General features: G+C 32.7%; 1 long non-coding RNA gene across 1 annotated transcript in view; it reads right to left on the reverse strand.

Annotated features, from left to right (window-relative positions):
* Positions 1–344: 344 nt before the first annotated feature.
* Positions 345–12,119, reverse strand: part of LOC101687747 — a 28,144-nt gene continuing 16,369 nt past the window's right edge. Inside the window, exon 3 of the long non-coding RNA XR_198797.3 lies at positions 345–520. This is a non-coding gene — a long non-coding RNA (uncharacterized LOC101687747). The remainder of the gene's footprint in view (positions 521–12,119) is intronic.

A 12,119-nucleotide genomic window follows, 5' to 3' on the forward strand; every position in this document is an offset into this window, starting at 1 on the left:
TTCCTCTGGAATTAATATGTGAAACTTCTCACACTGTGATCCTGAAAATGGACTTCCCCACCTTGACCCTGCCACAGTATTTTTTTGTCTTGTTTTGTTTGGTTTGTTTTTAATATGATAAAAATATTGTGGAATTAGGTATGGCTGAGCCTTGTAAATATATAACAAACTACTGAGCTAAGTAATTTTAAATGGTGAATTTTAGGATATGTAAGTTTTATCTTGCTTAAAATGTGAGTGTGTGTGTGTGTGTGTGTGTGTATTTGTGTGTATATAAATTAATAGGACAAAGTAAGAAATAGACAAAATATACAATAATTTTGGAAATCTTAACATACCTCTTTATATGGCTGGCAAAGCAAGTAGACCAAAAAACAAAACGAAACATTAAATAAGGATCCAGTTCTGAACAGAAGTATTAAAATTCTTGGCCAGAAAGCATGTAGAGAACCTTGCTTGCAATGATGAAAGACTTCACATATTTCTCAGATTTATGCAGAAGTTTCCATGACTGGTAGACCTAGAACCATAAAGAAAATGTCAGTAAATAAATACTGAAACATTCAGAGCCTATTCTTGGACAACTATAAATTTAAGTTAAAAATTGTTAACAAAGAATAACTAGAATTTTTGTTTAAAATATACTTCAAAAGTATCAAATACGGAAGAAAACACTTAAAAGTGGATCAATAATCTCAGTCAACTCTATCCTAAACTGATAATAATGAGAATAAGTAAATGTGAAACTAGGATATAATTAAATTTCTCCAAGGCATATTTATAACTTTAATATATGTATTAGGAAACACCAAGAATTGGAATTAGGTGCCTAAGCATTTCCAACTCAGAAAGATAGACAACAAACAGCAAATCCCCTCCTACAGATGTGAGACAGAAAGCACTGATGATAAGAAAGAAATGAAATAAACAATAGAGAACATTATCAAAGCCAGAAATTAATTATTTGAAAAGACTAATGCAATTTTTTTTTCATAGAAAATGGGGAAAGTACAATTAAACAAAACTGGGAATGATAAAGGAGACATTGTTAATAACAAAAACTTAATAAGATGATACTGTGAACAACTGTATGCCAAGCAATTTCATAGATTAAAGGAAATGCATAATTTTGGGGACAACAATTCTATTACCTGAAACAAGAAAAAATGGAAAATTTGAGTATTCCAGTATCTGTTAAAGAAAATGAATGTGTTATTAAAAACCTCCCTACAAAGGAAACATCTATCTCAGTTAGATTCACGAGTGAAGTCTCCCAACATAAGAAGAAATAACACCCATGTTGAACAAAATATTCGAAAATTCACAGAAAAAGGCAACATTTCTTATTTTTTTTTAACATCTTAATTTTATTTTTTTCAGTGTTCCAAGCTTCATTGTTTATGCATCACCCCCAGTGCTTCATGCAATCCCTGCCATCCTTAAAACCCACCGTCAGGCTCACCCATCCTCTCCACCCCCCTCCAAAACCCTGTTTTTTCCTCAGAGTCCCCAGTCTCTAAATGCTTTTTCTCCCCTCCAGTTTACCCCAATTCACTTTTCCTTTCCTTCTTGTAATGTCCTCCATGTTATTCCTTATGCTCCACAACTAATTGAAACCATATGATAATTCACTTTCTCTGCCTGACTTATTTCACTCAGCATAATCTCCTCTAGTCCTGTCCATGATAATACAACAGTTTGGTATTTATCCTTTCTGATGGCTGTGTAATGTTCCATTGTAGATATGGGCCATACTTTTTCTATCCATTTATCTGTTGAAGGGCATCTTGGCTCTTTCCACAGTTTGGCAATTGTAGACATTGCTACTAGAACATTGGGGTACACATGGCCCTTTTATTCACTACATCTGTATCTTTAAAGAACTCCTCAAACTCAGTAACCAAAATACATATACTTATGTCAAAAAATGGTCAGAAAACATGAACAGATGCTTCTCCAAAGAAGATATACAAATGGCTAACAGACAAATGAAAAAATGTTCATCATCATTAGCCATCAGGGAGATTCAAATCAAAACCACATTGAGATACCACCTTACACCAGTTACAAAGGATAAAATTAACAGGACAGGAAAAAAAAGCAAGTGTTGGAAAGAGTTGGTGGGAATGCAAGTTGGTGCAGCCACTTTGGAAAACAATGTGGAAATTCCCCCAAAAATTAAAAATAGAGCTACCCTATGACCCTGCGATTGCACTACTGGGTATTTACCCCAGAGGCAACATTTCTTAACAATTATTGCTAAGATCAATATATTCTTGACTCCAAAGTTAACATGCAGGAAATTATAAATAAAGGAAATTATAAATCAGTTTCTTTCATATACATAAATTATTGATACTTAATGTATTGGCAACCATATCCAGATATATAGTGTTATTTAATCAAATGTAGACTTCTGTATTCTTCCTTCTTGTGCAGATTATTTTTCACATTTAAACTCTCTTGCAATTGAAAAGAAGTACTTTTTGCTACATTACTAATGAGTAGATGACGATGATATATATTTATAATATACAAGTCATTAGTTAATATTGTTTAAATCCTCAGACTACTTAATTTTTTTCACTTCAAATTTTTGGATTTAGAATAATAAGTTATATTACCTTATTTCAGATGTGTTTTGTCTGCCTCTCTATTTCTCCCTTTATTTCCTGTAGTTTCCACTTTAGAAATTTTGCTACTATACTATTTGTACACTAGATATTTAGACCTATTACATGAGCATTATGAATTCCAACCTTTTAAACTATAAATCTGTCTCATTAATGTTTGAAGGCTAAATTCTACCTTAATTGATAAACTTCTGTTTTCATTCGGAATATATTTTGTTGGTCATTTTTTTAACCTCTTCATGCCCCCCATGTCTATGTCTTTTAATAGAAATAATGATATTAAAAACTAATACTCATAAAACATCTGCCTGGCATTATTCCAAGTGATTTTACATGTCTTAACTCATAGTCCTTAAGACTAGAATCAGCTACATAATTTGGAGGACAAAATGCAAAATAAAAACAGAGAGCCTGCTGTTTAAAAATGAGAAGAAAGTCAGGGTACCAGGTGTCTCAACTGACTAAACGTCCACTGACTGTTGGTTTCAGCTCTAGTCATGACCTCGGGGTCTTGGGATTGAGCCTGAATCTGTCTCCAAACTCGACCCAGAGTCTCTTTGTCTTCCCCCCCTATCTCCCTCATTTTCCCCTTCTACTCCTCCCTCACCAGCTCTGTCTTTTTCTTTTCAGATAAATAAATATCTTTAAAAAAATTTTTAAAAATGAGTAAGAAAGTGCTTTAATAACAGGTACTGAATTATAAAGCTTTTTTCTTTCTTCCTCTTGTGAATTTTTTTTAAAATGTTACTTAATGTCATTCTAAGTAAAAAATTGAAAATTAAAATGATTAACATGAATTTTAGCCTTCATCCTTATACTTTACAATGCCTATTTTAGATTTTACTATTTTTTTAGCCTCTTTAACTCCATTTCTTTTTGGTTTACCTCTGGCATAAAGGACATAAATCTAATACAGAAAAAAACTCCAGCGTACATAAAGTTAATGTAGAAAAACAAACAACAAACAAGAGCATATTAAAACACTTCAATTGACTATAAAACACATAAAATAAATGTAATATAAAATACAATGAAGGAATTATATGAAAGAAAAGAAGAAATTCAAAATCAAAATATAAATGAAGGAATAATAGGAAAATGTTAAATTCCAACTTCCTGAAATCAGAAAAGGAACAGAAGAAATGACAAAGCAATCTCAAAAATAAAGATTAGTTGCAGGATATCCAAAATGTATATGACAAAAAGTACAGTTAAGAGCAGAGATAGAAATGAAAAGAGCAAATAAAAGATGGTGGTAGATACAGGCAACAGACAAATATATTTCAGAATATTAAAACTGGAAACTCTTAAGGAGAAAAACAGTTTAATATAATAATGCTACAATTGAAAACTGTTTCAAGAAGACAACCTAATTGAACATATTGAAGGTGCACTAGTAAAGATGACTCAGGTTGGTCATGTAAAACCTAATAAGCTAATAGAAAAGAAAATTGTAGGGGCGCTTGGCTCAGTTGATTAAGTGTCTGCCTTTAGCTTAGGTCATGGTCCCAAGGATCTGAGATTGAGCTCCACAGTGGGCTCTACTCATTAGTGACTCTGCTTCTCTTCTTCTGCCTTTTCCCCAACACTCATTCTCTCTCTTGCTCTGCACTCTCTCTTAAATAAAATATTAAAAAAGAAAAAAATCTAAATGTAGAGGGTTAAAAAGGAAATTTGTCAAGGAAAAATTGTTTAAGGTGTCTATAATCTTTTTATTTTTGCCTTTAAAAATTATTTATTTATTTATTTGAAATTTCATTAGCCAACATATAGTACATCATTAATTTTTGATGTAGTATTCTATAATCTTTTTTAAACAAAACTAAAAAAATGCATGTATGTTGATTTTATTATACAATGTTTATACACATTATGTTTAAATATTTATGATGTATTTATATAAGAAATATTTTTGAATATGTATAATTATATCTATGAGTTTGCATATTCATAAATATGTCATATACCATATAAATATATATGGATATAATGGATATGTATGTACATATATATAAGCTTATACTCTCTCCCTCTTTCTCTCTATATATGTATATATGTATATATACATATATATAAAACACACATGTATATTCAATATTCTAAAATCAATGAAACAATTAATAAAGATATACATGGATGATATGCGTGTATACTTCTATAAATTACTAAAAGGACTATTCAAATGTAGAAACAACCAAATCATATTTATCATTCAAAATTTCTTTGATGGTTAACTCTATAATGTTAGGTAGGTATTGAGTATATTAGTATATTTTGGTTATAAATAATATATGAAATATGCCCTATATTATATAAGCATTGAGTTAACACTGAGAATTGCAGATAAATAAAATACCCTAAAAAACCATTGGGCTTTAAGTCACTTAACTGTACCCAGTTATTTTTACCATTTGGTTCCATTGTGTTTGGGAATTAGGAAAAATGAATCAGCTGAATAATAATTCACATATTAATAAAATATTGACTACTTGTATTTGAACATTGTGTAGGAAAAAATCTGCAATGTCTTACTGATCATTTGAAGTGTCAGATGTTTTCAAGTCTCTTTTTTTGGGAGTGATCAAGCACTAAAGATTCTGAAGGAATATATGAAGTGGGGAGAAGGTAACTAAAGCTTTGTTCCTGTGGGGCCAGAGAGAGACATTGATGACTTTAGAGAAAACCTTTCTAATTGTTTTTCATAATTAGCAGCAAGTAATATTCTGTTGATAAGTATGTTTTGTTCCAACTTCGTAAATCAGACCTAAGCATGTGAAATTCACATTATTATAATAAAATATTAGAAATGTATATACACAATATATATTCATCATATTAAATAATAACATATATTCTCTGTCTTCATGTGACACAAAGAAGTACCACTCAACTCTTAGTTCAAATTCCTTTTTGCATCTTGCCTACTGGAAATTGTAATGGGAAGAAGAAAGAGCATTAGTTGAGTGAAGTAGAGGAAGAAAATGATGGGGACAAGGTCTTGTCATTATTTTTTTATAAAGCCCTCATTAAAAAAAAAAAAATATATATATATATATATATATATATATATATCTTTAGCATCATTTTATCTGTAGCATCCCACAGAGGAGGGAGCTCTTTAGGGACTCTATGAACATTCTTGTAATTTTCATTACGATGAACGAACTTCCTATTTTGGGATATATGTATATCTACTAATGGAATATCTATGGTGTTGGATAATGTGAGTTTACAGATAAACTAGTTATATATGTTGCAAATGATCACATTTAGCCAGCCATCTGTCCCTTAAATATATTAAGACTTATGCAAAGTTTCAACATCTGTGTGTGCATATATATTTTTATACATTGCTGGTAAAATGCTGACAAGAGTGGAAAACAAAAATGATAAACCAATGAAACTTCAAAGAACTTTGCTTTTTTGAATTCATATAGATTTTTCTCCTGCTTCTAAAGTACATCTGTTGTTTTCTTTACTGAAATTCTAAAACTAATCAAAATCCTTTTGAGGAAAATGAATTGAAATTAAATTTTAAATGCTTTGTAAATTTGTAAGTTTATTTGTAAATATACCCAGTTGAACTAGATTTTTGACAACCAGTGAGATGATTTGCCATAAGCAATGCGTAGACATCCAATCACTTCTTAAAAAGTCACTACTTATTAACCTTATTAAAGAGTGGAGGTAGTTATTTGCTATGGCTATATTTTTTCTACACAGGGAAAAACGTTAACACACAATATGCACACACACCATCAATTAGATAAGAGACAGCTTTTAATTTTTTATCTGAATAATATAACCAATATCTGAATATATATCTGAAGAGTCTATGAAAGTCCTAAATGTCTCTCTATACTTGGAACAAACAAAGAGAAAAAGAAAAGGAGAAGGAAAATGGAAAGAAGAAAGGAAGGAAAGAATGGGAAGAAGAGAAGGAAAAGTGAGGAAGAAAAGAGAAGAAGGATTCTAGAGAATGTCAGAAAAAAAAAGAAGGGAAGTGGTTGAAAGGAACAACTTCTCAAGAACAAAATAATTAAATAACTCGTATAAAAAGGTGTTTAGGATTTAAAAAGTTAGCAGCTGAGGTAAAAACAAGCCTTACAAAATCTTGGAAGTAGTCTTAATCATACTACTTTTCACGTGGGGACTGAACTTTGATCTTAGAATATAGGGTAGAATATATTTATTCTGAGAGAGATGTCACATTTAACTTTAAGCCATACAGAATAAATGCTATTTAAATCTTGGCCAGGTGAGACTCTCACATAGCCAATAAGGAATGGCAAAATAGGTGCAGTGAGGTATCCGTGTGTTTCTGACGGAGACAAAAGCCCATTAAAAACCTGAGAGAATAGGATAGATCATTATCTGAGATTATATAATCACTGTTGTCATTTGAGTTTGCAGTATACATCTTCTTCTTCTTTTTTTTTTTTTTTTAAGATTTTATTTATTTGACAGACAGAGATCGTAAGTAAGCAGAAAGGCAGGCAGAGGGAGGGAGGCAGGCTCCCTGCTGAGCAGAGCGCCCTGTGTGGTGCTCCATCCCAGGACATCAGGATTATGAGCTGAAGGCAGGGGATTTAACCCACTGAGCCACCCAGGCACCCCGCAGTGTACAGCTTCTTGAGAGTAGGTACGTCTGAAGCATTTTGAGCAATTTTCTGTACACTGAATATTCATCCCTTAATTGTTGATAATCATAGCAATATATCTAAGGGAACTACAAGGTGGACACTGACACTGCATTACAAACAGCAGTTAAACAGTTTCATGAGGAATGCAAAAGCCTTTTTGAGTGTCAAAACTGTGAAGCAAGTTTTTAGGGATTTTCTGTAAGGAAATTGTCATTGTTAAGGAAACTTATGCTTAATTAATGATTTCCATGTAATTGTACATAGTTAGCCACCATTTTAGCAACATTACATTATTGTAATAGGTTACATTATTTATTCCTAGATAAAACCATCAGGAAATTCCAGGGGCCCTGGAAACTTCTCAAGATTTAGGAAAAATTGATTTACTTGTGTAAGGATCAGAAAATTTCTGAAATTGTTACCCCCAGCATCGCCAGAATCTTGATATTCTTTGTCTTGTATCCATATTTAAACAAACAGACACCTCTCCTGGAGGGTTTGGAAATTATTTCCTGCAGGATTGAATAAAAGTGCTACCATGGGGTACGGGCATCTTCTTTCAACAGCCGATTTCATAAAACAGAGCCTTAGGATTCCATAAGGAGGAGTCAGACAATGTATTTCTCATTTCAATTCTATCTGCCTTTTATTCATGGAGTGTAGTATTAGGTTCTCTTTCAGTCCAAGTTTATGGCAATATTCTGGTATTTTATAGTTTTCTGGACATACACATGTATAATAGTATAATGTGAAAAACTGGAAATTATGTTAGTCAGAGTAACCCCATATACATTTTGAAATGTCCTGGAATATCCTTTCTAATTTTGGATAGATTTGGTGACTTGAAGATAGTTTCTATTTTCATTATTTTATTCCTTATCAAAACTTGCCTTATCAAGCCTTAGCCTATCAAACCTTATCTCTGCCTGCTACCTTTCACAAAATTATCAATGCAAAATTCTTTTTTTTCTTGTAAATATTTTTGATATTTTTCTGAGCACCTCAATTTGGTTGCTGTTTGCTTTTGAGACCCAAGTTTTATAGACTTAATCTATAGTATGTTTAGTTTTTGCATCGTTATATGTATTTTTTCCTGTACTTGCCAGTAATCATACAGAGCGTGACTTCTTAACAAAAGTGAACTTTTTCTTTTCAGATAAAAGCTTTGTTTGGCTTTATATATTGTCAAGGCTATAAATGTCCATTAACTCTCAATTTAACAATTTAGGAAATAAACTGATCAGACCTGAATATTAAAAATAATATCTGTGTGGGGGCGCCTGGGTGGCTCAGTGGGTTAAGCCGCTGCCTTCGGCTCAGGTCATGATCTCAGGGTCCTGGGATTGAGTCCCGCATTGGGCTCTCTGCTCAGCAGGGAGCCTGCTTCCTTCTCTCTCTCTCTGCCTGCCTCTCAGTGTGCTTGTGATTTCTCTCTGTCAAATAAATAAATAAAATCTTTAAAAAAAAATATCTGTGAAAACTGATATCATCTGGCAGAGTTATCTTTAACTGGTATAACATGAAGCGTCCCTGAGCATACTCTGATATTAAGACTAAATGCCATTTATTGTCATGATCTATGTACTAATTTTTTTCAGAGATTTTATTTGTTTGAGAGAGAGAGACAGACAGAGATAGTGAGAGATAGTGAGAGAGAACAGGAGCTGGGAGGAGAGGGAGAAGCAGGCTCCCTGCTGAGCAAGCAGACTGATGGAGGACTTAATCCCAGGACCCTGGGATCATGACTTGAGCTGAAGGCAGATCCTTAAAAAACTGGGCCACCCAGGTTCCCTGTACAATATTCGTATGACTATAGTTTCACAAAAAAGCACAAAAATTGGCAAGTTAAATCTTCACACCATGATTGTATACTTAAACACTTGAGGTATTTTAAATCAGTTAATGTTAATATGGTGATTTTTTGTATAAAATTTTTTATCAACAAAAGGGATTCCTATTATAAAATAGGAATTCCCCCAGCAGTGTTTGTATATTCTGCACTTATTCTGCAGGAAGATAGTTATTCTGTAACTTTCTCATCACAGTTATAACTGATAATTTTTAGAGCGTCTTCCTCAACTTATATGTATTTGTGACTTTAAAACTTGCATGAATAAACAATGAGGCAATAAATATTATTGGTACTAACAGAGATAAGGAACAAATATTTGATGAATTTTAGAAGCAATAGTTACTTTAGAATTTAGGCATCTAACTGAATGTCTGAAGTGAGCACTAGAGGATTTAAAACAATATCAAAGATATAAGCACATAGACAAAAGTATAGAACATGTAAAAGATAAAATTTGGTGTTGGGTAAATATCATTCTATATATATATGTATTTTTTTCTTTTCAAATAAATTTTAACGTTTATATGTGTATATCTATAGGGTATGATATTTACCCAACACCAAATTTTATCATATATATATATATCTTTTATATATATATTTATATATTTATCTTTTATATATATATGCTTCATAAGAGTAATATATTAGAGAATAATCTAATCTCTATTAGAGAATATGTTAGAGAATAATCAATATAGAAGAGCTTTTCTATATGTCCAGCTTTTGTCAAGTTACACACACATTAAAATAGTGATTTTACTTCATCTTATTTCATGTAAACACACCTGCTGGAATACATTCAGTTATAGGCATTTGAGTCCTATGAGTAAATAGATAAATGAAAAACAGGAGCTCACAGCAAAAGCAATATGAAAGATTAAGAGAGTGAACAGATAGACTAATGAAAGGATTAAAATATCTCAAATTTTATGAGCTAGAACGAGCAAAGTCTACCAGGGGACATGAAATCTACATATAAATATCAAGTACTTGTAAACATGGATCAGGAAAATAATTTTTAGCCCAAAAGTAAGAACAGGAAAACTGGACAAAAACATAAAACAAAATGTACAGGATATTTGAGAAACAACGACATTACTTCAAAAAGATTATATAGACATAGTTTTTTGATTCTTTTGGAAATAGCTTCATGGTGAACTGGGTGGTGTAAAGGCAACATACTTGCCTATATCAACTCAATTGAGAAATGCACTGTAAAATATGTAGGAAAAATTAAATTTAAAGAAGTAGCTGTGTTTTGCTCTGGTGTTTTTGTTTTTTTGTTTTTGTTTTCGGCAAAACATCTGTCGCACACATATTAAGCTGAAAAATATATTTTTTAATTCTATGATTATGTGAACTTCATGGTAAATAGAATATTTAGATCTTAGCTTTTTGATAATAGAAAAATGGAGGAATTAAAAAACATCATTAATCGAGTAAAATTAATATGTAATATATACATTTTAATATCTAAGGACCCTATATCAAACTGTGGACTATGTTCACAAAAGAGCAAAGAGCATCTACTTAAGACAGTTGTATATTTCTTGATGTTGGACATCTCCTTGTCCTGTCCACTTCTGGGCTTTGATTTTGGATTTTGAATATTAACATTCTCAGCTCCTGTCTTGCTTCGGGGTCACCTCTCTCATAATCCCAACTTTGATTATTAGATCCTTCATTTTAAAATTTTCTTACCCCAGATTCTAGTGTAATACTAAATTGCAGTTATTTACACAAGTTATTTATTAATTCTTTTACTTTCTGCAGACATAGTATCAATTTCCAGTGTCTGCTTAGGACACTGTAATGAGAAGATTTTTGATTGCAGAGAGAGAAATAGGCAGCCATTTAGTTATGTATAACTTGGTATAGAGGGAGGAAGTGGCAACCCTTGGACCAAGGAGGAACCAGTCTTAATTATATTCCATATGATTCTAAAGCATATATTCATATCACCTCATAGGACTCTTAAGTGACTTGTTAGGATAATTTTTGTTAGGGTCCATGATCAAAGGAATGAGACTGATACAAAGCAAAGGTCAAGCAAAGCTTTATTTTGCACCAAGCATCGAGAATCAAACTGACCCGTCAGGGCTGTCTCTTACAAAGAGGCGACCCCTCCCAGCCTCACAGACTAACTTTTATAGCGGTGGTTGAGCCTGGCTATACACAGGTGACCAATGAGATTGCAATACACAGAGAAAACTGCACAGTCATCCTAGGTCAGCTATACTGGTGGCCAATTGAATTTCAGTTTACTTAGTAGATATATGCACACCCCACTGATTGGATGTCTCCACCTGGCCTGTCCTGCCCTTGTATCTAGGTTTTGCAAGTAAGTTCCTCTGGGAGGGGAAGGATCAATTCAATCTATGTTCACTGCATAAACTCAAAATGGCTCTCTCTCCTAAGTAGGCCCTTACATTCCCCCCTTTTCTTTGGAGATTAGTCAAATCCTTGACTTTTCAGCTAGTTCTATGTTCTCCTTTTGAAAGGGGTTATATTGAGCATGTAAGATTAATGTTTTTATTGCTCTAATTTTCTTTTAAACAAATGACATTAGGACGTTTATAATGCAGGGGCCAAAAAATAACATTAGTGCACGGTCGGCTGAGGAGTTAGCCATTCACTGCTTTGTATAACCTTTTTCATTTTTCCTAATTCTGTTTCATGTTTTCCTAATTTTGTTTCCATTATTCCCACTTATACTTTTTTGTCTTATGAGGTGACTCAAAAACTCTTACACAAACAAGTAACAATAGGAGCAACAATGAATTCATAGTCTTTTGAGTCTTAGCTTTAGTCCTAGGTCAGTGGGATCCATCAGCTGCGGCTTCCACCTCTGGGCAATGTCCTTGTCCTCAGCTCCTTTGACTTGACCCGTGTGAATCCAGGCCCTGATGCCTTCTACTTTTATTGCCATGGTGGTGGTCAGGTTGACAGTAAATGGTCCCTTCTAGCTAGGCTCCACGTTTCCCACTT

The sequence above is a fragment of the Mustela putorius genome, unplaced genomic scaffold, assembly GCF_011764305.1.
Source record: "Mustela putorius furo isolate JIRA1106 unplaced genomic scaffold, ASM1176430v1.1 tig00000228_pilon_pilon_pilon, whole genome shotgun sequence".
NCBI lineage: Eukaryota > Metazoa > Chordata > Mammalia > Carnivora > Mustelidae > Mustela > Mustela putorius.